The 25478-nt window shown below is 41.9% G+C and overlaps 1 protein-coding gene across 4 annotated transcripts in view; it reads left to right on the top strand.

The window, feature by feature from the left end:
* Positions 1 to 25478, top strand: part of MPP7 (MAGUK p55 scaffold protein 7) — a 525083-nt gene that overhangs the window by 125565 nt on the left and 374040 nt on the right. For all 4 annotated transcript variants that reach the window (XM_089693824.1, XM_089693825.1, XM_089693827.1 and 1 more), the window contains one exon: positions 6476 to 6555. The gene's annotated coding sequence lies outside the window, so the exon portion shown is untranslated. The remainder of the gene's footprint in view (positions 1 to 6475; positions 6556 to 25478) is intronic.

Raw genomic sequence — 25478 nt, 5'->3', positions numbered from 1 at the left:
GTTGTTCCAGAACTGTGAAGGCTTTTTTAGATGTCGTTTGGCAAACTCTAATCTGGCCTTCCTGTTTTTGAGGCTCACCAATGGTTTACATCTTGTGGTGAACCCTCTGTATTCACTCTGGTGAAGTCTCTTGATTGTTGACTTTGACACACATACACCTACCTCCTGGAGAGTGTTCTTGATCTGGCCAGCTGTTGTAAAGGGTGTTTTCTTCACCAGGGAAAGAATTCTTCGGTCATCCACCACAGTTGTTTTCCGTGGTCTTCCGGGTCTTTTGGTGTTGCTGAGCTCTCCGGTGCGTTCCTTCTTTTTAAGAATGTTCAAAACAGTTGTTTTGGCCACGCCTAATGTTTTTGCTATCTCTCTGATGGGTTTGTTTTGTTTTTTCAGCCTAATGATGGCTTGCTTCACTGATAGTGACAGCTCTTTGGATCTCATCTTGAGAGTTGACAGCAACAGATTCCAAATGCAAATAACACACTTGAAATGAACTCTGGACCTTTTATCTGCTCATTGTAATTGGGATAATGAGAGAATAACACACACCTGGCCATGGAACAGCTGAGAAGCCAATTGTCCCATTACTTTTGGTCCCTTAACAAGTGGGAGGCACATATGCAAACTGTTGTAATTCCTACACCGTTCACCTGATTTGGATGTAAATACCCTCAAATTAAAGCTGACAGTCTGCAGTTAAAACACATCTTGTTTGTTTCCTTTCAAATCCATTGTGGTGGTGTATAGAGCCAAAAATGTTAGAATTGTGTCGATGTCCCAATATTTATGGACCTGACTGTATTTGCCTAATATGCTGATCCACAAGACCGGTCCCCGCCGCTCCTGTCCCTCCCGCACGCCAGCAGTCTTGTGGATGGGCTGTTCCTGACATCATCATGCCCATATACCAGGTCTGGACATGAGCACAGCAGGAACAGTCCACTGCTGGATGTTTGGGAGTACGGTTTTCCAGGGGATCGGAGCAATGGGTAAGTACAGCCTTTCCCTGATCCCATGGACAAAACAGGTACGTAACCCATGCAGTGTGGGCACAGCCCCACTACATGGGGGAAAAAAAGGTTTTGACCAGAGTTCTGCTTTAAGCCAGCAAAGGCAGTCAATGGCCTGATAACTCTAACATGGAAACTCTGCAATAGTCAGAAAGCCTATTTACTAAAGTGCAGTTGTATCGAAATAAGGACTTGTTCACGCCATAAGGGGCATTTAGGGCAGGCCATTAATCTCAGTGTCTGGTGGAATGTGTGGGAACACGCAAAAAGTAGTGCAGGCACACTTTTTAAAACTGCACCGCATCAAACTGCATGGTGCTGCAGTACCATTTGCTTTGGTAGCCATGAACACAATTAATAAGAATTCACCCATGCACGCCTGGAGAAGACGGCTTGTTTTCATGAGGGCGGGAAAATGTGTGATTTTTTTTAATTTTTTTTTTTTGCGCATGTTCCTGCACCACACCTGGTGTGAACAAGACCTCAAAGTTTTTCAACTACCCCTGTGGAGGACTGCAACATCTTGTCATATGACTTTGTGCTACTGATTGCTCTCATGATACAGTGTGTTTGGGATATCGTGGGCTCCGAGGGAGGTGTTGCTAGGACCAGTGAGCACAATAACCTTCATGATGTCTGTTCAGAAGATTAATGCAGGACTTAACTCTCTCAATCAACTTAACTATTTGTAACCCTTATACTGCTAGCCTTAGTAAATAGATAGGAATGTACAATATACTGTACATTTACTTTAGTTTTAACCTTTTTTTGTACTAATTTTTTCAGTTGCTTCCTACTTTGTAGCATACGCTAGAATGATGTCCTACTTCCCAGGAGTCTTCATGGACATTTTTTTTCTTGTATCTGTAGGAGGGGAGGAGGGGCTTGCCTGAGCTAAGGCCAGATGGATTCAAGTAAGTAAATGCTCCATGGATCATCTGACCTTTCTCAAGATGGCTGCAGCTAAAAATGCTAGGGGATGTTTCTCAAACTGATTTCTCAACAGTATAAAGCATGGAGAGATGGATAAATCGGTGAGTTTGGAGAATATGGAAACTGAATTAAATAACTTTCAGTTTGTGCTTTCAGCACTGCGCAAGTGCAGGTCTTAGACCTCAGAATGTATGTGTGTGCTTATGTGTGCATTTTCATGTGTATCCCACACTTGCTTTAGGAAGCTAGTAGAACCCCAAAACACATCAGTGACAGGACATGGACATACAATGGGGCAAAAAAGTATTTAGTCAGCCACCAATTGTGCAAGTTCTCCCACTTTAAAAAGATGAGAGAGGCCTGTAATTGGCATCATAGGTAGACCTCAACTATGAGAGACAAAATGAGAAAACAAATCCAGACAATCACATTGGCTGATTTGGAAAGAATTTATTTGCAAATTATGGTGGAAAATAAGTATTTGGTCAATATCAAAAGTTCATCTCAATACTTTGTTATATATCCTTTGTTGGCAATGACAGAGGTCAAACGTTTCCTGTAAGTCTTCACAAGGTTGGCACACACTGTTGCTGGTATGTTGGCCCATTCCTCCATGCAGATCTCCTCTAGAGCAGTGATGTTTTGGGGCTGTTGCTGGGCAACACGGACTTTCAACTCCCTCCAAGGTTTTCTATGGGGTTGAGATCTGGAGACTGGCTAGGCCACTCCAGGACCTTGAAATGCTTCTTACGAAGCCACTCCTTCGTTGCCCGGGCGGTATGTTTGGGATCATTGTCATGTTGGAAGACCCAGCCACGTTTCATCTTCAATGCCCTTGCTGATGGAAGGAGGTTTGCACTCAAAATCTCACGATACATGGCCCCATTCATTCTGTCCTGTACATGGATCAGTCGTCCTGGTCCCTTTGCGGAGAAACAGCCCCAAAGCATGATGTTGCCACCCCCATGCTTCACAGTAGGTATGGTGTTCTTTGGATGCAACTCAGCATTCTCTCTCCTCCAAACACGACGAGTTGTGTTTCTGCCAAACAGTTCTATTTTGGTTTCATCTGACCATATGACATTCTCCCAATCCTCTTCCGGATCATCCAAATGCTCTCTAGCAAACTTCAGACGGTTCCGGACATGTACTGGCTTGAGCAGGGGGGCACGTCTGGCACTGCAGGATCTGAGTCCCTGGCGGCGTAGTGTGTTACTGATGGTAGCCTTTGTTACGTTGGTCCCAGCTCTCTGCAGGTCATTTACTAGGTCCCCCCGTGTGGTCCTGGGATTTTTGCTTACCGTCCTTATGATCATTTTGACCCCACGGGGTGAGATCTTGCGTGGAGCCCCAGAACGAGGGAGATTATCAGTGGTCTTGTATGTCTTCCATTTTCTAATTATTGCTCCCACAGTTGATTTGTTCACACCAAGCTGCTTGCCTATTGCAGATTCAGTCTTCCCAGCCTGGTGCAGGTCTACAATTTTGTATATGGTGTCCTTTGACAGCTTTTTGGTCTTCACCATAGTGGAGTGTGGAGTGTGACTGTTTGAGGTTGTGGACAGGTGTCTTTTATACTGATAACAAGTTCAAACAGGTGCCATTGATACAGGTAATGAGTGAAGGACAGAGGAGCCTCTTAAAGAAGAAGGTACAGGTCTGTGAGAGCCAGAAATCTTGCTTGTTTGTAGGTGACCAAATACTTATTTTCCACCATAATTTGCAAATAAATTATTTCCAAATCAGCCAATGTGATTGCCTGGATTTTTTTTCTCATTTTGTCTCTCATAGTTGAGGTCTACCTATGATGCCAATTACAGGCCTCTCTCATCTTTCTAAGTGGGAGAACTTGCACAATTGGTGGCTGACTAAATACTTTTTTGCCCCACTGTAGCTGTTGATGTGCTTTATATTAGACCCAGTTTTCTCCATTGGCAGATGGTTACAGCTATACTTATGTTGTTTTTTCCATGTGAGAATAAATTATACATTAATAAGAACATTGCGGAACAAAATGGTTTTGTGCATCATCAGGCATTATGTGTGGAGTTGGAGTCTGTGACCTGAGGACGCACTTCTATTATGGTTTTGCTGGTTGACGCCTAAATTTATCCTTGGTTTGTCTATCTATGTGTTACTAGAGTTTAATTACTTCTAAAACAGGCATTCTTAACCTCAACCGGGATACTGTAGAACCGAAAGGTTCTTCCAGAGCTTGCTAAGGGCTCCTTGAACTGTGTCTGGTTGATCCTCCCAACTGATTGTGCCTGCATGGTTCCGCATCCAACACTACTTAGCAGAACCAATGGAATGACACCAATTATCTTTATAACAGTCTGTAAGGGTGGCATCCTGGCCACCACTGTAAGGGGGGGTGGGTGTTTTTTCCAATGTCCACCAATGTAAGGGACATTCTTCCCACTGGTCTCTGATGAATGTATTTGAACAGGAGCTCCCTGAGATTTCAAGAGTTTCTTTTTGGTAAAAAGTTTGTGAAAGGCTGCTCTAATGTGTATACTATAAATCACGGTAGCCTAAACCAGAACTCCAGGTTTGCCACCACTCTAAATAATTTGTATGGTCCAACTTGGACTAAACAAATGATAGGCATGGCAAAATGGACTGGCTGCTGTTCACTCTAAATACAATTCAGACAACAGTACGAGCCCTTTCCCCTCTGCTGCAAAAAATATAGTGTGTCAGTCTTAGCACATCTCAGCCATTCACAAGAAGCCTTATATTTATTCAGTGAATGCAAGGAGTCCTTTGGAGGTGGAGAGGCATGTGGATGACGTCACAATCCTCACCTCGGCCAATAAGAGGAAGCCTTGTATTCATTGAAAAAGGATACAAGGCTTCTCCTGAGTAGTGGAAATGCGCCAAGACCCCCTCTCTCTTTATATCCAGCAGCAGTGTCTTGTAATACTGCTGGAAGACAATGAGGCTTACTGTACATAGCACAAGATACTACAATATATTACAGACTATGTAGCAGCTAGGCCATTCTGGCATCGAGCCATTTATTTGCTCCAAGTTGGACCAAACAAATTTTTTAAAGTGCCAGGAAACCTGCAGTTCAGATTTATTCTTGCAATTACCTAGAAATAATTACATTTTCAATCCCACAGAACAACAAGAGAAAATGTTATGCTCAAACACCAAGGAACTATTTGATTTATATATGCCATGGTATTCTTTGCTGGTACGGTTGCCCTTTTAACGTTAATTTGCGTCACTGATGCTGAACAGAATGAAGTTGCAAGTTATCATTTTTCATATTTAACTTTTTAATATAGTTTTAACGACTACCTTTATGCATAATGCAACACTGAAAGGAACAAAGGTCCAGTGTGACATAAATACTTGTAAGGTGGTTCTGTAGACAATTAGTATGTGAAATGGCAGCGTTCAGTATATCCGTCATTTTTTTTATCTCGCATATTATTATACATCGTTTTCTTTACATTTAAATGCAGACCAAACTGTTCAGCTAAAGTAGCAGGACAGAACTTGAGGCAAACTATAAAGCATACTAGCTATATACAAAGTCAGGGTCTCTGATAGGAGGGTACAGGTACTCCCATAACAGATCCAGAAGGGCCTCCATCCTCCTAGTCTAGTCACATTGCAGTGCCGCTGCCCAGTGTTCCAAGCTCACTAGTTTGAAAGCCACCATTGATGTCTCCACCACTCACCTGCTGACATCTACAGGCTGAAAAGCCCCTGTTCGTGGTTGATGGAGTTGGCCAGGCTGCATGCACACTTGGTTCAGTGATCTTCAAATCAAAAAGGGAGGGAATGCAGCAGCCTGGGTCTACAGATCTACTGGATCTCCTCCTCATTAATAGGAATGAGACGATGGCACTGTAGTAGTTGGACACATTCATCTGGGCTTGATCTGTAATGCTGAAGGTTTTTCGACACTTATGCGGTAACTCGCTCAGTTCAAATGAGTGTTGGGAACAGCCACTTGTATGAGTGGTCAACTATCTTCCGCATTACAGAACAAGGCCATTTGAATGTGGATTATTACTACTAAGTATAGTGTTGGTTGTTCCTCGGAAATTCCAGTGGGAGTTTGTAAGGGGTGCAGTTTAGATATAAATAATGCTTTGCGGTGTTCTTTAGATAAACAGTTGCTGTGAAGCAGTTTTGTAGAGGAGGTACAGTAAATGCTGCACTTGCTTCTGGTAATAATACCAAGTTTTAATGAATGTATGTTTGAAATGTATGTGCGCTTTCTCTCGCCATGCCTGCTGCTTTACTGCTTGGCTGTTACCATGGAAACACAGCAAAAATTGTGTTTAGTTGCGATGGGCTAAGTCAGCCTTTCTCAAGGTGTTTAACTCGGAGGAACCCTTGAAATCACTTTATGATCTCTGTTGTAATTATTTTCTGATATTATCATTGTTTCAAAACCACTATTTAATTTTTGGTTAAACATCACCTTTTAATACATTTTTATTACTAATGTAACAAAGTATTTGATTATTTTCCTAATTGAAATTCCATAATATTTTAAATTTGTTTTCTAGGTTCAGATTAAGAATATCTGATGATTCCTTGTAGTCTTTCCATACCCAGCACACATCAACTTTACTGTAAAGAGACTCAGGTAAGGAATCTAATATATTTAATTTGTATTGGGTCTTTGCTACAATGGACAGAGGTTGGGTTGCTTTAAAGTGAAGTGAAACAAAAACGAGAAGCGCACCAACCTTGCGCATTACCTCAGTAACCAAAATGTATTAATAAAAGAATGGCACTCACAAACAGTGAATAAAATCAGGCATGTAAGTCCTCCAAGGCACTTCAGAGACAAGAAGCCAGCGGGAGTCCCATCATGGGGGTAGACACTCAGTACATCTGACGCGTTTCGAAGGCCATGCCTTCTTCATCAGAGCTTCTCATTTTTGTTTCACTTTGCAATATTGGTTGAGTTTCCCCAGCCTTGTTTGGAGCTGCACAACCTTTCATGGACTGGTGGTCGCTTTTTCTGGTTTTGGTTCCATCCACTCGCCATTGGTCTGGGTCCTAGAGCGCAGGAGAAATCGTATCTGGCCCACTTGCTTTAAAGTGAACCTGTGTCCTGACTAAGCATACTAAAATAATTCCATATTCTAAATAGGCAGTAAAGGCACTTTAAAGTCCTTGGTACTCTTTGCATCTATGGGCACTGGGGAGAAATTAATTTTCAAAATTCACTAAACTTGTATCTCTTTTTCTGTTACTGAAGATTCTTGGCAGGCTGGTAGCCCTCTAAAGTATACACACAGCAGATGTTCAATAGGCTCCATTCACCATTCACATCTGTCTGTTTTGGGAACTAGCAAAATACATGCATTGCACTTGTGGCACCATTAATTGTTAATGGCACCCCAAATGTGCCTAACAAATGTGTGACAAATGTTTTAAAATGTGTGGTAAGAAAAACGCACAAAGCTCAATGCCCGAAAGGTGCATCAGCTTCTTTTGGGGCTCTTGTCATACATTCAAGTGAATGGGTTGCCCTGTCGCATAAAGACACACAAAAAATGTTTTTTTTCGTACAAGGTATGTATGTGAATGTACAGTGCCTACATAATTACTGTCCCTGGACCCGCAGCCACCACATATAGGTACCCATAGAGATGCATTAGAAGATGTGACTGTACACAGTTTTGTGGCAATGGGTTTCATAAAGCACATGCACAAATGTATGCTCTTAAGTCACATTATCTGTGTTCGAAGCATACACCCTGGTTGGCCATGTGCAGGAAATTTCGGCTCGGTTCACACTGTTCATTTGCATTTTCATGATTTTTTAATCTCAGTTTTGTTGTTTGTTTTTTATGCATTTTAACGCCTTTTACACCTGCATTTTTATTTATTTTTATACATTATTAATTTTTCTTTTGGCCAATGACGCAAAATAAAGTAACGGCTGCCAGGGGATGGGGGCTTGTTTGCATATTTCATGTGCTGTTGTTGAAGGCTGTGGGGTCAATAGAAGCAAATACACCTTTTTCTTTGCAGTCCCACTGCATCACAAAGCATAGGTGTGAACAGGACTCATGGAAAATAATGTGAGTCTTCCTGATGTGCTTTATTGCGCAACTGCCAAAGAGCATAAAATCTCACAGGTGTGAATGTGACCTTAGCTCTTGGAAACCAACTGAAACCTGACTTCAGTAGCGAAGCTAGACCTTCTTTCACTTGGGGCAAAGTAACACCTCCCCTGTCCCCCACCCCCGCACCTGAGAGAGAAATTCTCCATCCACACACCCCCAGTCCTCTGCCCATAGAGAGAAGCTCTAATGTAATAAATAAATAAGCCATAGGATGGTAATAATAATATATAAGTCATTTCAAAGTTTTGGTAATACTGATATGCTGCACATGTAGCGTGAAGGCCTGCACTATCAACGTATAGGTGAGGTTTGAATGAGGCGAATTCAAGCCTCACTTCCAGTGCAGATTAGGAATGTCGACGCTGGGAAAGAAAAAGTGAATTATTAAAGACCCACTTCTGGGCTCTCTTCTTTTGTAGCAGCGGTGCCCCTCCTAATCTGCCACAAAGGTGCAGCTAGAAATTGCCGCATAAAGCACTGCTGCTTTTTTTTTTCTTTTTTTTTTTACTAGCGCACCGGCTAGGGTTGCCACTTGTTCTTCAAGCCAAACCCAAACACCTTAGCTGCGCTCAACATTTGTTTTGTAGTATGCACTATAGGATTGCAAGAGACCTGGGACACCTTTGGGTGCCCCAAGGAAAGTAGTAGTACAGCACACGTAGTATGCTGTGGTGAACAGATGGTGTGGCCAATATGTGTTAACAGTGGGAAGAGCTTAAAGGGGCATGGTGAAATAAAACAAAAGTATGTGTAAATATGCTTAGAATAATAAACCAAATAACACTGTAAAAACATGAACTTAGCCTACCTAAGTGGACGGTGTCAGTGGGGCAGTGGACGATGTCAGTGGGACAGTGGACGGTGTCAGTGGGGCAGTTGACGGTGTCAGTCGAGCAGTAGATGGTGTCAGTAGGGCAGAGGACTCTGTCAGTAGAGCAGAGGTTGGTGTCAGTAGGGCAGTGGACCGTGTTATTAGTTTTTTTTACTTATTTATGTTTTTTTTTTTTGTTTTTTTTTATTTAAATATTTATTAATTTTTCATATTATTACAAAAATCCATAAGAAGAGACACAATACATATAAATATCCATACATTTCTACTCTGTCCCTTCTATTTACCTCTTTTCTATTCCCTTCCCTCCCAACCCACCCCTTCCCCCCCCCCCCCTCCCCTCTGCAAGATCTCCAATCTCTCTAGGCCCAGTAACTTCGAATAACTTCCTAGATTAGAGTTTTCTATATTTCTCTTTCAATCCCGATTTTTCCCATTTTTCCCATCGTGAGTAGTATATTTTCATCCTACCTTCCTGAATATGATAAGATTTTTCCATTCTGCTAATCTGGTTTACCCTATTGATCCAATCCTCCTCCGTTGGTATCTCTACCTTCTGCCAATACTTGGGGATCAACCCTTTTGCAGCACTCAAGTAGTACCATACGCCTGATTCCTTATATTTATTTACTGTTGTCTCTACACTATGTAGGAGACATGGTTGGGTCTAATCCTATGTCATTTCCAGTTATTTTTTCTATTAATTTGACTATTGTCTTCCAATAAACCTGAATTTTTGGACATTGCCACCATATGTGAAACACCGTGCCCTCTTACCCGCATCCTCTCCAACACATATTTGAACTCTCCCCCCTCATCCTGTGCTCAGTGCTCGATGTAATATGCCATCGTGTCAAACATTTATAGTTAATCTCAATGTCTCTCATGCTAACATTCTCGTGAACTAGTCTAAATATCTTATTCTGTTGATTTTCATCTATCACCACCTCCATATCTCTTTCCCAATTTGTTATAAAAATTAACTTTGTGTCTGTGTCTAGTTCTGTGAGTATTCTATACATTTTTGTAACACCGTGTTTCCCATCTCTACGTGTTTCTAATAGCCTTTCAAACATGTTCCATTCCTTTTTTAATCTCAAGGGTTTTGGGAGAGTTCCTATAAAACATTTTAATTGATGATATTTCCACTCATCTATTTTAGTAAACATATCTCCTCCCATCTCTTTTAATTCTTTAAATGTTCTCAATTCCCCCTCTACCAATACGTCCCTCAATTGGATATCTTCCTTTTTAATCCATCTCCCTGATATCTCATCTTTTCCCGGAGGGAAGAATTCCGTGTTTGCAAGAGGCATTAATATAGAGTTGAATTCCCATTTCATGTGTTTATGTAAGTTGTCCCATATCCTTAAGACAATTAAAGTGTAGGTGCTTGTGCCCTGTTTGGTTCTTCTATAATGTGCTGGAACCCATATCATCTTGCTCAAATTAATTCCACTCAGATCATTCTCTATTTTTACCCAACTTTTCCCCTTATGATTAAAAGTCCAATCATAAATTCTTGCTAACATTACTGCTTTGTAGTATCTCTTGACATCAGGTAGTCCCATCCCCCCTTTCTCTTTAGTCCTACTTAGTGTTGCATATGATACTCTTGGTTTTTTATTCCTCCATATATATCTTGTTAACATTTTTCTCATTATCTTAAAAAACACCTCTGGGAGTTTGATCGGGATCATTTGAAATCTATAGAGTATTTTAGGTATAATTACCATTTTAATTAGGTTCATACGTCCTAACCATGATGGATTTCCTCCTTCTAATCTTTTTAGTTCGTCCTTAATCTCATTTATCAGAGAGATATAGTTTAATCTATACAGTTGTTTATATGAGGTAGCGAGTTTTATGCCTAGGTATTTTATATCTTTTTCTCTCCAAATAAAGGGGAATTCTTTTTGTAGCCTTTCTTTTTCGCTCTTTGGTATATTAATGTTCAAAATCTCAGTTTTTGTTGGATTAATTTTTAGATTAGATAGTTCCCCATATTCCTTCAGAATCTTCATTATATTTGGTAATGTTATTCGGGGGTTGCCTACATAAAACAGTAGGTCGTCCGCAAAGGCCGCTACTTTGTTCTATATTTTCTATCTGGATTCCCTTTACCGCTCCACTATTTCTTATTATTGATAGCAGGGGTTCCAGTGTCAATACATACAGCAAGGGGGACAATGGACATCCTTGCCTTGTTCCATTGGACATCCCAATGGATTCCGACCTCTCCCCATTTACCGTGATGATTGCGGTGGGCTCCTTATATAGTTTACCTATCCATTCTCGCATTCTCTCTCCAATCCCCAACCCTTCCAAGTTATCCATCATAAAGCCCCAGTCCACTCTATCAAACGCCTATTTATGTTTTTTAATTTTTTTTTTTACAGTTTTGTTTTATTTTTTTTTACAATATAGACACAGTTTACTGTGCTTCAGTTATGAATGAACACAGTGAGGGATCAATACCGATCCCTCGCTGTGTTCACTCAGAAAAGGCAGGGGCCAATAAATGACATATTTACTGGCCCTTCCCCTTGCGACACTGCAAATAAATTGCCATCTTCATTCACTGAGGCACCAGCTAAGCTGGCACCAATAATTTGCCCTCTTTTGAAGTTCAGTAAGCTCTGACATGATTCCGTATCACTTGCTGCGAATGAATGAAAGTGAGGATTCCCACTTGTTAGCTAGGTGTCTCATCACACAGCAGAAGCAAAAGAATGTTACATCACTTTCTCTTACAATGTGAAAGATGTCCGCACTTCCACACCTGCAAATCATGTAGTGTTTCCATATTTTTGTCCAACTCCTGTATATCTGCAGTGTGAGATCCAAGGCATTGCTACCTCTTGCTGCTAGTCTCCAGAGGATTTCAAGTGAGAATTAATGATGCCACTACTGTGTTGCTCGCTCATCTCAATGCTAGTGGCTCTAGCATGAGGAGGGAAAGCCCTGCCTCTACCAAGATGCCCACCTCCGCAGAGACACAGTGCAGAGCAAGGCAGGGTTATGTCAGTAACAGAGTAAAGATCAGCTGCAGGGAGACCACAGACCAGTCAATTGCTTTCTGTTTGCCTTTTTTTGGTACACCTTCTATAGTTAAGTTCCTCTTTAACATGAACCTAGAAGTTATTCATCATGTGTGATTGACAATTTAGCCATTATTAGTAGGGATGCACCGAAATTTCGGTGACCAAAACGTTTCTGTCGAAAACACTCCTTTCGTCCGTTGGCCGAAATGAAAAAAAAACCCACAGATACAGGTGCCAAAAAACCCTGCCCCTCGCCGCCGCCCACCCCTCACTGCCATCACCGCCGGTAGTTACCGCCACCAGCCACCACTTGGTAGTTCTCAGCCTTGCCTGAGAAACCATTGATCCCAATGTTGGGCATAGAGATGAGTGAAGGAAAGATGGTCGCCACTCTCTATGCCTTTGGAGCACTGAAGCGATGTCACTTCCCGTTCCGGACATTTTTTTTTTTTTTTTTTTTTTAAGCACTAGATCAATGCTCTTTTTTTTGATACAATGCTTTACATTGCAGAGGAGAGATGTGGGGTCCTATTGACCCCATATATCTCCATAAAGAGGACCTGTCACTAATTAGTTCTATCACAAGGGATGCAGGCATTCCTTGCGATAAGAATAAAAGTGATTATATTTTTTTTGAAAGGAACAGTGCAAAAAAAAAAAAAGCATTAAATAAATTTTTAAAAACAAATTCAAAGTGCCCCCCCCCCCCCTGTGCTCGCACGTAGTGGTGAACGCATACGTAGGCCATGCCCACATATGTAAATGGTGTTCAAACCACATATGTGAGTTATCGCCACGAACGTCCGAGTAAGAGCAATAATTCTCGCACTAGACCTCCTCTGTAACTTTACACTGCTAACCTGTAGAACTTTTTAAAGCATCACCCATGGAGATTTTTAAGTACCTCAGTTTCACGCTGTCAGGGACTGCGAGTCTCGTCGCGGCGCACAGGTCTGCGCATGCGCAGATTGCCTAGGCGCACCAATGTGCAGGCACCAGGACCTGGACGTCCGCAGCGGCAATTGCAGCCGCGCACTCGTGCACCTGGCACCAATGGCGATGCAGGGCGCACTATTTAAACTGGCCAGGCGGTGATCAGGTCGCCGCAAGGTCTAGTTCCTGTACCTGTGTTTCTGAAGTGTTCCTATTGCCGACCCTGCTTGTCCTGATTTGTGTTGACCTTCTGCTCTGACCCCCGGCTCGTCCCTGACTACTCTTCTGCCTGTTGTTATATTACTATTGGCCCCCTGTTGCTGAACCTTGGCTCGTGACCCGGCTGCTCTCTGTCTACTGCTTGGTACCTATCTGCCTCCACCGTTACCGACCCGGCTAGTCTGACTACGCTCATTCCTGACTGTCATCCATCCATCCCGCTCTGGACCTGGACTTGTCAGCCTCTTCACATCAGGCTCACCCCCGGCACATACCCTTGGCAGGACCCCTCTACCATAGTTGGGTGAACTCAGGGGTCGCGACCTGGTTTCAGTCTTGCACCAAGTCCATCCCCACCATCAGGGGCTCTGGTGAAAAGGCAGACAGGGACTTAGACTCCGCGTCCTGGGGAATCCCGTTCTGTGGATCACTAGAGATCCCGCCGGGCGGTGTCTGACACTCGCCATTTCACGAGCGTGCGCAATTTTAAAGCGTGACATGTTGGGTATCTACTCGCTGTAACATCCTGTTTCATATTTTACAAATTGGGGTGTATTTTTTTTTCTGTTTTTTTAATCAGTGTATTTTTATCAAAAAATATATATTAATTTTTAAAAACTGCGCATTTCGGTTTCGGTTTTCTGCCAAGTGCATTTTAAAGTTTTGGTTTCAGCACTAGAATTTTCATTTCGGTGCACCACTAATTATTTGTGGAGGAAGCAGGTCAAAGAAACGCAGTATCATTGAATATATTTAGAACTTTCATTAAGGCAAATGAGAAGGTTTGTTTGCTGGCATCAATGAAAGATTAAACCCCGTCCCACTTTTCCTAAAACTGGGAAATCTTTTTTGAGTAGACTTGTTCTTCAATATGGATGTCATTCGTTACCCAGAAATATACAGTACATTTGGATTTTTGCTTGGTCTGCACCAATGAGACTTTATGACTTAAGCGTAAAGTTTCTGAAATACTAGCACAGATATTTGTACATTTTCCAGCCTGGCTCTGTTACCTTGTAGAAATGTCGAGCGTCTGTATGCGTGCATGCATTATCCCTCTTGGAATCTTGGGAATTCTTCTCACTCCTTAAGATACCCAAGAGTAGCTGGCACCAGCAAAGTCTTGCCTATTGGTCGCTATTTTCATCAACTCCTCAACGTTGGCAGCAGTCTCCTGGTGCTTGTGAATGTAGGATTTGAATCCATTTTCAAGTCTTGCCATCTATTTCTTAAGCACAGTTGTAAAGCTCTAAAGCATAGCGACCCAAAATAACTGGTTAATAATAGTCCTTCCAGATGTCCAGAGTTGTCATCCATGGGACAACTTTGGTGTCATGCCAGTGTTCCTGAGGTCACGATTTGTCAGTGATAGTACTGTCCTTATCATATATCTTTTACTACTCGAGGGAATGAATGGGTGATATAATGACTTCTATGATCTTCAATTCTACTGCTGTGTGACATATATTCGATAAATATAGTACTCTGCTATGTTATTCAACATTATTCATTTTTTTTAGTTTCCTTTAAATATTTCCGCTTGTCCCCATTTCCCTGTAAAAATGTACAGGCACTGTTAAAATTAGAATTGTCAAAATATTACAGCAAAATCATTTTAGAATATGTATGAGGGTGAATAATATGAATAGGGTTACAAGTAGCGTTTTCATTTAAAGTGGATTTTTGAGAATAGTTACCCTTTCCTTGAGAATACTGACTGTTGTAATATGGTGTCCTCAGCTGTTAAAGTGTTGTTAAACCCATATTATTAAAAACTATCAAATGCTGTATTACGTGCTGACCATACTCATTCAGTCACTATGGTATTTGTTTTATGTGTTCTGTAAAAAAAAAAAAAAAAAAAAAAAGGAAAAAAAAAACTTGGTTGATCCTGCTGTTCACTGTTCCTCCTGTCCATGTCCCCACTGCAGCTGGGGATTCTGCAGAGCTGCTGTTGGCAGTTAGTGCACGTGCTCAGTTTTCAGTGTGTTTCTATGCTGAGGATTCCATCCCTGATCACATATGAGCAGCCCATGTGACTATAGAGTCACACATGTGGGCGTATACACAGTGGTAAATGAAAGCCCACTCCCTCCCTCCTCTTTCATGTCCCCTAGCCAGCTAAACAGTATGGGGAAGGGATATTACATGTAGTTTGGTGGAAGCTTCACCTCCCTGTTATTCTAAGACACGAGCTGGAGGAACATGATGCAGCCTGAGATCGGCAGAAATACACCCACATCATGGGATTGCCAAAAATAATAAAGATTTAATTGCAATAATATAATTGTATGATGATTTAAAAAAGTTTATTGATATTAAATATTTATTTGTATTCTGTATCCCAAAGGCTGTTTTTTTAATATTGATGGTGTGAACAGCAGCAGAGGGCTAGAAGCTTCTCCTTCCACTCTTTCGCAACAGACAGGCTGGGAAAGAGCTGGATCATGTGATAGCTGTAGATCCATTAGCAAAAAGGGTATTTCGCTTTTTTTTTAATTAAAATAATTACAGTGCCATCAACCATATACAGAAAGAGAAGGGATAATGTAAACAGTGTATGTGTTTAGTATCACTTTAATCATAGATGGAGGAATTTATAAATTTTCTCTCATTCGCCCTGCATTGTATGGCTAGCATAACAACTTAAAGTGTTACTAAACCCACAACAGTAAAAATCAGTCTGTATATGCAGTAAAGCATGCCTATTATACTCACTGTGGAACCTAAGGGGTTAATCATCTGCATTGTGTAAAAAGGCTGTATGATCCTGACTTCTCTGATCCTGTTCTTCTTCCAGTGTCCTCCTTATCTGCTGATAAGATATATGTGTGGAGTCACTCTGCACATGCTCAGTTTGGTGTGTCTTGCTAGAGAGGTTTTTTCTTTTCTTGGGAGAGTGCATGTGATCAGCACAGGGCCAATCAGCACTGTCAAGACAGAGATCAGGGGTTCTGCATCCTCCTAGAGCAAAGTATAAACTCTTTCTACAAGCTTTAACGCGCTTGGTTGTGCACTGATAGAAATCACAAGACTGGTATATACTGCTGATAAGAAAAGGTATTTAGCAGTTTATATTTACTAAAATAATTGCACATATTAAGACAAGGTATTTAATAATAATCTAAGCCCACATTCCCTTAGAACTTTACAGTTACCACCCCCTGACACGCACGCGCACGCGCACACACACACACACACACACACACACACACACACACACACACACACACACACACACACACACACACACACACACACACACACTTTTTTTCACTATATTTGTATGATTCCTGATATAGAAGATTCTAAACAAGACTCTAAAAAGTTACAAGTTGATATGTCGTTGACCTTGCACTCTATACTTCATCTCATGTGGCATGCCCACTACCATTGTCTAAATCATGGGTCTCCCAAACTTTCTAAACAAAGGGCCAGTTAATAGTTTTTCAGACTTTATGGAGGCTGGACTGTGAGAAGTCAGAGAAGAAAATGTTCTGGCTTTTCACGATTAATCAATGCCTAATCTTTGGAATTAGGGAGGAATAGTACCCCATTGTTAGTGTCAGTGGAAGGAATAGTTCCCCATCATTGGTGTCGGTGGAAGGAATAGTTCCCCATCATTGGTGTCAGTGTAAGGAATAGTTCCCCATCATTGGTGTCAGTGGGAAGAATAGTGCCCTATCATTTGGTGTCAATGGAAGGAATTGTGCCCCATTGTTGGTGTCATTGGGAGGAATTGTGCCCCATCATTGATGTCAGTGGGTGGAATAGTAGCCTGTCATTGGTGATAATGGGAGGACCAGTGCTCCACGTTGGTGTTAATTAGAGGAATGGTGCCCGTGATTGGTGTCATTTGAAAGAATTGTATCCCAGCACTAGTGTCAGTGAGAGGAGTTGTGCCCCACTGTAGGTGTCAGTGGATGGAATAGTGCCTAACTGCTGCTGACAGTGTAAGGAATTTTGCCATATCGTTTGTGTTTTTGGGAGTAATTGTGCCCATTGTAGGTGTCAGTGAGAGAAATATTGCCCCATCATTGATATGATTGGGAGGAATAGTGCCCCATAATATTGGGTGGAATTGTAGACTATCATTTGTGTAAATGGAAGGATTTGTGCCCCATTGTTGGTGTCAGTGGCAGGAATGATGTCCCATCAATTATGTCCATTGGAGTCAGTGGATAAAATAGTGCCCCAAGAGCTGGATAAAAGCAACCAAAGGGCCACATCCGACCCCCTGGTCACAGTTTGGAGACCACTGGTCTAAATGCATGCTCCTTTACATTTTTATATTATAAATATGGAATCATTCTATATACATAGCGGTGAATTGGCATTCCTTCTCCAACACATTTCACAGATTTAATCTGCTTCTTTCGGATGGAACGGTAAAGTCATTGCCTATTCTATAGGTCTATATCACAGCCAAAACTGCTTTAAATACCACTCCCTGGGAAATGGCGTATACCCTCGATAATCATTGGGCTATACCCCGGTATAATTTAATTGCATTAACAATTTTGAGACTAGAAACATCCGACCTCATGAATCCACTTCTCTGTTTCAATCACTTAAGTTATACGGGGGTAACTATGGGGGGTATGTGCCATTTCTGTGGGAAAATGCCAGCTGGCATTCGCAGTTGCCCCCGTGTCCACCCGGGGATTGGTTTTTAAAGCCGCTTTGGTTGCGACATTGATATGTAGGGCACTACGGAATTGTATATGACTTTACCGTTCCATCCTGAAGAAAGGGATTAAATCTTCAAAATTCTTCAGAAAAGGGATGTCAATTCACCATTTTCCAAAACTATGTTGTATATAGAATGATTACATGGTTATGATATAAATATGTAAATGATCATGCATTTAGGCAATGGTAGTGGGCATGCCACATGGAATGAAGTAGAGAGTGTAAAGACAACAATAATATATCAACCTGCAACATTAGCCTTTAGTTCACACCGAATGTGATTTCAAAGTGGTGCGATTTGGTCCCATTTAAAGTAGTGCTGATATAGACACAGGGGCAATTTCAGTGCCATTTGCCTTATAGTCTATGAGAGTTAAATCACAATGAAGTGGTGAAAAAGTAATGCGGGAACTATTCTTCAGATTTAGCTACTTGAAATCGCACCTATTAAGACAGTGTCATAGAAATACAATATATGTGATGTCAGGTGCGATTTGAAAATCGCATGTCACACCTCAAGTCTCAGCCATGTGAAGCAGGGGTAATGGTCTCAGTTGAAACTTTTTTTTTTTTTACTTAGCCCTGAGTGGTACCTGTAAAATCTGAAGGGAATGTGTTTCATTGTTATGAATATATATGTATTTTTTATATATGAAATATTAAATTTAAAACATATAAAATAAAAAAAAAGATTTTGTCTGAGTGGAGTTAGGCTTTAAAAGTAATATGTTCTTTAATAGGTCAGAGGGTAGCTGGTTTGCCATTATACTTCCATTGGGTAAGCCTGGTTCTGTAGACAGTGACATGGCATCAGCACCAACTAGCAACAGAAATATGAGCAGCAATATGCCTTAATGACTTATAAAATTGTATTTTGAATATGTCTTTATGTATTTTCCAACCATTTGGAGAAAATTTGTATTATTTTCTACAGGCTGATATTAAACATAACCGAAAAGCAGAATATTTGCTGGCGTCTCCTATAATCCCAGCACTTTCCCGACGGACGGCCTGAAGAATTAATGTAGCTCATTTATTTGGCCTTAAAGCAATCCATTTGCCTGCTCACTTCCAGGCTATGTGTTTTGGCGTGCACAATAGAAATGACACTTTTCTGGGTACAAATTGCAATGTCCCTGTAATATGAATGTAGCCCTGGGCCTCAAATGATTGTTTTATTCCTCCTGAATGCACTATACAGCACATTAATAGCAGCATATGTGCAGGAGGGTGAATGGGGTTATTTAAGAGCATGTCTCAGCTGTAAAATAGTCTGATTTTTGTGATATTTTAGTTGAAATTGCTTCTGCGCTGTGGTGTTTGCTTGTAGCTCTAAACTGTAAAATGTGTGCGGGTATGGCAACTACATAAAGAAGACTGCCATTTTAATGAGGTCAATAGTTACTTAGTCAACCAATTAAGAATTAATTTAGGTAAAGCTTAACCACCTCACCTTCGGAAAGTTACCCCCTTCATGACCAGGCCATTTTTTCCCTATTTAGCCTGTGCTACTTTTGCTGGTAGTTGCACAGTCATACAACGCTCTACCCAAACTAAATGTATATAATTTTTTGGTGGTATTTGATCACCAGTGGGTTTTTAATTATTTTATTATATAAACAAAAAAGGCCGAAAATTAAAAAAAATAAATGTTTTACTTTATGCTATAAAACATATATAAAATAAATAAATAACAATCAAATGTCATAAATTTAGGCCAAAATGTATTACGTGGCTTTGGTAAAGAAATTGATTGGTTTGCGTGAAAGTTACAGCGTCTACAAACTATGATATATATACTTGAATTTTTATTTATTTATTAATTAATTATAAAACTAATGTCGGTGATCAGCGCGTTATAGTGGGACTGTGAGATAGTACGGATGGCAATCTGACACTAACTGACATCATCAGTAACACTAATGCAGTGATCGGTGATAAAGCTTTACACTGTCACTGTTCTAATGAGACTGGCTGGGAAGGGGTTAACATCTTGGGGTAATCAAGGGGTTAGGTGTGTGCCTAAGAAGTGTAATGTGTGTATTATGTGGTGCTTTTTACAAAATACTTCTTTGTTCCTTCTCTCTGCTTTGCAGGGAGACCAAACAAGGAAACAAAGAGACTGCTCCCTATTTACAGAACCTTGTGTTGATTGTCAACACAGGGCTTTGGACTGTGATTGGACACAGCCAATCAGTTGGTCCTGGCCATTAATCATTGGCTGTGACCTGCTGACAAACTCCTGCTGTGTACATTCTGCGTCCTGTACCCAGAAGAGGCCAGCGACATACAGATACGTCTCTGTACCTGTATGTGCCGCCCATTCACAGTACATTGCAGGTGGTCCAGAAGTGAATTAAATGACACTAAACTATGGTTAAAAAAAGGATCAATCTATGGAAGCATGTATTCTTAACTCAAACTGCCTTCTATTGCTTTCAGCCTCCTCCATATCTCAGAATCCCTTTTCTTTGCTGCTGGGATCTGACGTCTTTTTGAAGGGTGGCTACATTCACTCTCCATGGTCCTACTGTATGCAGGAATGTAGCTACCCCCTATGTAGACTACAGACTGTAGACTGTGGGATTTGTAGTGTGCAAAGGACACATGACTGCTTCTTCCTAAAGGAGAGGATCAGGAGCTCACAGAAGCCTGTACAAGGAGGCAGAAAAACATTAAGTAACAATTTATTGAGAAATAGATTACAGGGCCATTAAGTAGTGGATGTGTATGAACGATTTTTTGGAGAATAAGGATATTTAGTGTCACTTTGACTTGGTGTACCTAAGTGACTCCAGGAACAAAAATGTACTATGTAGCAGCATACCAGACCTTAGATGTAATGTATTTTCAGCATCCATGGAGGGCAGTGATGTTTCCTTAGGACAGGAGGTGTCAGGCCTGATGCCCACTGGATGCTTTGGCCATCTCTCTTAGACGCCTTTTCTTCTGGCAGTGGTGTTTTGGCAAGCGTTTAGGTGCATCAAACGCTTAGGAGTTAGTTCATTTCATTGGCCATAAAAATAATTTATTCTGGCTATCGAAACGAATTCAGGCTAAACGCGCCTAGCTTTAACGCTCTTCTAGATGTGTTTACATGCGTCAAACGCTTTCTGCCAAAATGCCACTGCTCCTGGAGGCACGGGCAATGGGTTTTTTTCTGCCTCCAAACACCTATGTGTACTTGGATAGGCTAACATGCAGGGGTGTTTAGAGGCAGAATAAAAAACACCAGGTGCCCCGAAAAGCAGGGTTAAAAATGTCCAGTGTGTATGAGGCCTTGGTACTAAAGAACACCTCTTTGTCACCTCGTCTTGGCTAATTCAGTGGGAATTGGAAGACGTTTGAATCGTGTATGGGCTTTAGTCATAATCCTTGGGAGGACCCACCAGCCAGCCACTGTCTGGGCAACAATCATTTGGCTAGGTTAAAAGTCCTTTTTTTTTACTGTTGCTTCCTGTAAGGTAATATGTTTCAGCATCTTCCAGCACTTCTCTTTAAATATATGAACAGGAATGATTGGCCAAGCCAAATGTTCCTCTCTAAATATATGAACAGGAATGATTGGCCAAGCCAAACGTTCCTGGTTATGGTTTGCAAGGCCTCTTAGGTACCGGAGGGCAATTGAACCGTGATTGCATCGTATAGTTTCTATCAGAAGGTCTTCTGTGTATCCAAGAATCAGATAAAAAACATTATCCCCAATTTGAACTTCAGATTTGGAGTTCTGTTACGAATCCAGATTCCTCCAGTATTCAGCAGGCACCACAGTGGCAAACAGAACCCAGGATGCATAGTGGCAGGGAGTCTCTCAGAGCACAGAGATTGCATTGAAGATTATGTAAAGGCTGCTGAGTTGTTTTGGAAGGGTATCCTTTTTCACACTAAATTTTCTTGTGTAACAGCTGCCCGTGCCAAAATCTGCAGTTACAAAGCCTGGCATCAAAGCAGAGTAATTTTGCTCATACTTTCTGCTGCTTTCTAATTGCATTTTTTTATGTGTTTGAAATCCTGAAAGGAAATCAAGAAGCACAGTCGATGCTCTGGCACAGGGTTCATCTTGGTAGGAGAGATTTACTTACTGCTCTGGCAAAACTATGTTGTCCAAGATGGTGTTAACTTGTTTTCTATCAATCTTTGTTAGGATACTGAAATTACTGGGTTGGATTGTGGGTGGTGATTAACCACCTGAGTGCCCTCTTTAAAGTTGGCCATACACTACCGATTTTCTTTTAGCACGCAGATCAGTCTGGCATTAGGTGGTGTAGGGGATGCTTTGTATATTTGCTTATATTGCAAACTATAGCTTGAGTAAAGAAAATTGTAAGTTTTCACCAAAATTGCTGTGCTCCTTACTAAGGATCACCTCAGCGACTTGGTGACTGTGAAGATCGATATGCAGCTCTGTATTATGTTGAGGTTTCATACTCACTTATGGTCTGATCCAGGGGTCCTCAAACTTTTTAAACGGGGCCAGTTCACTGTCCCTCAGACCGTTGGAGGGCTGGACTATATGGTGTCAGTGGGGGGGAATAGTGCCCCATCATTGGTGTCAGTGGGAGGAATAGTGTCCCATCATTGGTGTCAGTGGGAAGAATAGTGCCCCATCTTTGGTGTCAGTGGGAGGACTATTACGTCACTGTGTCAGTGGAGGGGAATAGTGCCCCGTCATTAGTGTCAGTGGGGGGGATAGTGTCCCAACATTGGTGTCAGTGAGGGGGATAGTGTCCCATCATTGGTGTCAGTGGGGGGTGGAATAGTGCCCCATCGTTGGTGTCAGTGGGGGGTGGAATAGTGCCCCATCGTTGGTGTCAGTGGGGGGTGGAATAGTGCCCCATCGTTGGTGTCAGTGGCAGGGAGGAATAGTGCCCCATCATTGGAGTCAGTGAAGGGTGGAATAGTGCCCCATCATTGGTGTCAGTGGAGGAATAGTGCCCCATCATTAGTATCAGTGACACCAATGATGGGCCACTATTCCTCCCACTGACACCAATGACACATAACTTGCTGACCCCTGCTCCAGCAGCCAGCATACCTGGTTGCAGCAGCACCATCAGCACAGCACACTTACCTGTCAGCTGTCCTTTTTCACTATGGCCTCTCTCTCACTCGATGTTCGCGGGGCCTGTCGGCTCCGCCTCCTCGCAGGTGATTGGCCGCCTGTGTGCCTTTCCTGAGCTACAGTTCTGGCGCCCAATCACCGGTGAGGAGGCAGAGCCGAGCGGCAGGAGTGAGGGAGTGGCCGGAGTGAATGAAGGAGCAGCACTTCCTGGACTGGATCATCATGGAACTGGGACCGGAGCCAGGCAAGGTACAGCATCCCCCTGCCTGCCCCTGTACTTAGTGTCCCTTCCTGTCCCGCCCCTGCCGGCGGGCCGCATGTGGCCCGCGGGCCGTAGTTTGAGGACCCCTGGTCTAAGGTGAGACATATCAGGTGGCCCAAGTTTTTTTGAGGCACAAAATATATATAATAACCTTTTATTTGTGATGTGTCTGACTGTGAAGCTCTCTTGGCACCAAATTAGCTTCTCCCTGTCTCATTGATAGGGCAGGTTAGAACCTGTGAGGTAGACACTGATTGGTGTCCAGTAGATGAACACACCGCTCTCTAAGAGAAAAAGAGAATCTCTCACTTGGGGTAAGGGTGAAACTGGTGCAGGTATGAAGTGCAGGTACCTGAAGTTGCACGTACCTGCAACCTTCTGCCATAGAAGAACATTGGACCATTTGGGCAGGCAAAGCTCCAACACATCTGGGTAGTCTCAAAACACTCTGCTCAGCCCAATGCAATCCTATTGACCTTATCACTATGATGGGCATCGTTTCTGGGCTATGGGAATGTGCAGGAGGTAAGAAGGGGTGGGAAAGCTTCAGCAGTATCTGGAAGTGTCAAAGTTTTACCTGTTAGAATATCGTGAGGTTCAGTTGTGGCAGAAAGGATGCTGCAGAATGTCCACGTCCTAATTGCCTACATTTCATACTTGCATTAGCTTGTCCTTCTTCCCAACAGGAATAGAGAGCTTTTGGGGTACCTATGGACATGAGGTACATTTGCAGACATCGTAACTAAACATACTGTACCTAATATATGTACAGCCACGCCGATGAAGCCCAGAACACAAGGCTCTCAATTCTCTTCCTGACCACTACAGAGGCACATATTTTTAGGGAGTAGGCATGGCAGAGCTACAGCATGATAGTAGAAGATCAACATTTGCACACACACAGCGCCTTTGGTTCATGTCGTTCCGTATCTGCCACCCCTCTCTGCCTTTCCCTCCACTGGCTTCCCATTGCCCAACAGATAAAATTCAAAACATTAACAATAACATATAAAGCCATTTATAACTCTGCCCCAAATTACATCATCAATCTTGTCTCCAAATATCACCCAAACCGTACTCTCCGCTCCTCACAAGACCTTCTGCTCTCTAGCTCCCTTGTCTCCTCCTCCCATACTCGTCTCCAGGACTTCTCCAGAGCTTCCCCCATCCTCTGGAATGCTCTACCCCAATTTATCAGACTATCGCCTACTCTGCTCACTTTTAGGTGATCTCTGAAAATCTATCTCATCAGGGAAGCCTATCCTGCCCTCAACTAATAATGGAAACTTCTACTCCTCCTACCAGTCCATCCCCCACAGTTACTACCTTTTGTACCACTAGCCCCTCCTTCTTAGATTGTAAGCTCCAAGGAACAGGGCCCTACTAACCCTCTTGTATTGAACTGTTTTGTTGCTGCATTGTCTCCCGTAATATTGTAAAGTGCTGAGCAAACTGTTGGCGCTATATAAATCCTGTATAATGTCCTACAAAGCACTCAGGGACACCAAAATGTTATGTGCTGGCATCTTACAGTGTCTTCTGGTTCTTGTCCATTTTGGCATAAGTATGTTTAGTTTGACTGGGTTTTCAACCTTTGTATGTCTTTATATCTATGTTATCTGTGTTATCTATGAGAGAAAGCTAGATGACCATACTTATTCTCGGACATGCACATAAACACTTTACCAACCAGCCTCCTCTGATCTATTCCTCTATCTTCATATACACATAGACCTTGTCACTACATATCTTCTTGAATTGTTTTGTCTGGAGGTGAGTGGGTACAAATGTCTTGATTCTGTCATTGTTTTCTGATATTTGCTTGCACATTCTGTCAGATTGTCTTCTGAATTCTATTGAACACATTTCATGTCTGTGTTATGGCCTCTGAGAAATATACAATGTTTGGTCAATGTGCTAATCTGCACTCGTTGGTAATGCCAGAGGATTTTCTCCTCTTATTTCAAATGACAGCCAGCCACCTGAAAGCTTTGTGCAAACCTAATTCAATTACTTCAGCTAATTGATTGATTGATTTTAAAGGTCAAAAGAGTAAAGCTATCAAAAACACTTCTGTTATGCTGAATCACAGGATAATCAACCTGTTTTTTAATATTTCCCATGAGGAACCATCTGCTAGAGTTAATTAGAAATATGTTTTGTATGCATTTTAAAGGCTTCTTAATAAGTGTTAAAATTCTAGATAACTTTTAGGCTGGATTCACATCTATGCATTGCAGTGATGCATACTAAAACCCTCATTTTAATTACGGTACTGTAACAAAGTATTGAGCAGTATAAGTGCACTGTCTGTCATTCTGAATAAATACCCCAATGCACATACACAGTAAGCAACAATGCAGCGGTGCTACTGCATACCTCAA

This window comes from Staurois parvus, unplaced genomic scaffold (genome assembly GCF_062004578.1).
Source record: "Staurois parvus isolate SC_StPar_1 unplaced genomic scaffold, SC_StPar_1.0 ptg000636l, whole genome shotgun sequence".
NCBI classification, from domain to species: Eukaryota; Metazoa; Chordata; class Amphibia; order Anura; family Ranidae; genus Staurois; species Staurois parvus.
This window is presented reverse-complemented; position numbering and strand designations above follow the sequence as displayed.